The sequence below is a fragment of the Myotis davidii genome, unplaced genomic scaffold (assembly GCF_000327345.1).
Source record: "Myotis davidii unplaced genomic scaffold, ASM32734v1 scaffold499, whole genome shotgun sequence".
Taxonomy (NCBI): domain Eukaryota; kingdom Metazoa; phylum Chordata; class Mammalia; order Chiroptera; family Vespertilionidae; genus Myotis; species Myotis davidii.
In genome coordinates, this window is record NW_006290677.1 from 213220 (window position 1) to 214523 (window position 1304).

General features: G+C 48.4%; 1 protein-coding gene and 1 pseudogene across 4 annotated transcripts in view; one reads left to right on the forward strand and one right to left on the reverse strand.

Moving 5' to 3' along the window:
- The window catches only part of LOC107183079, a 2592-nt pseudogene extending 2293 nt beyond the window's left edge, over window positions 1-299 (forward strand).
- Window positions 1-1304, reverse strand: part of RAB30 (RAB30, member RAS oncogene family) — a 75558-nt gene that overhangs the window by 6720 nt on the left and 67534 nt on the right. The gene's annotated exons all lie outside the window — the stretch shown is intronic.

Consider the following 1304-nt stretch of genomic DNA (forward strand, 5'->3'; position numbering starts at 1 on the left):
TACGAGATGTCCTTTTAAAGAGGCACCAGCAGGAGAAAGTGCCTCCTAGCGTTAGTCTCATGCCAGTCTGTTCTCATTGTCACAGCCAAGGGCTAACCACTCTCACCTCCGGCATGGGGCCAGGCTGCTTACACCTCTGTTGCCTCACCATCACAATAACCTACTGCAATCATTGGTTTACTAGTGTGTCTCCTTACTAGGCTGACTTCTTTAAGGGCAAGGACTGTCTCTTACTTTATACCCCGTGCCTTCCTAACACAGTACGTGGTACACGGTGGACACATTTGAGTAATGGCTAGTGACAAAGGATTGTGGAATCACAAAAGAAGGATTAATTTTGTGTAGGATATTAAAGATGTTTTCATAGATAAAATGTTTGACCTAGGTGATAGGAAGTTACTAGAGAGCAAGATGCTTTACCTAACACAGTGCTTGGAACAAAGCATCTACTATAATAGAGGACAGATAAATAAATGGATAGATGGGTGGTCGAATAAGCAAATATATGTGCATGCTTTCAAGACTTTCCTTTCTATGCAAAATACACCTGATTAGAGAAAAAAAAGTCTACTACTATAATTAATCTCCTAAAGTTAAAATGTGGTAGGCTAACTTAGAGTTTTACTTATTATGCATCCTATATAATAAAAGCATAATATGCAAATTGACCAAACGGCGGAATGACCAGTCAGCGGGAGGCGGGGCCAGCGAGCAGGCTGCACCAGGCCAGCCAAGGCGCTTGCCAGCAGGCAGAGGGAGAGAACAGTGATGCAGGGGGAGGGGGGGGGTGGTGGCAACCATCCGTGGTGAATGGGCAATTGGGGGGCCTGCCCAGTCACCTCTCACAGAGGGAGGCCACCAGTACAGCTGCGGTGGGGTGATGGGGCCAGCCCCAGGCTGATCCCACAGAGAAAGGCCGGGCGGAGGCCTCAGTGGGGTGATGGGGCGGTGTCATCCCCTGATTCTGATGGGCCTTCCAGGTTGCCTCCCACAGAGGGAGGCCAGACTGTGGCTTAAGCTGTCAGTAGGACATCTCCTGAGGACTCCTGGACTATGAGAGGGTGCAGGCCGAGCTGAGGGACTCACCGTGCCCTACCCCGCCCCCCGCCCCCTCCCGTGCACAAATTTTTGTGCACCGGGCCTCTAGTTTATTTATGATAGACTGAAAAAGATCAATGGATAGGAGAAAATTCTGTATGCTTTAGTCATATTTTCTGTGCAAGGTCACCTTCATTAATGCAGAGCACCTTAAGAAAAGGGCCTCTTGCTCAGTTTTGCCTTTATTGGCTTGGCATTTAATATGT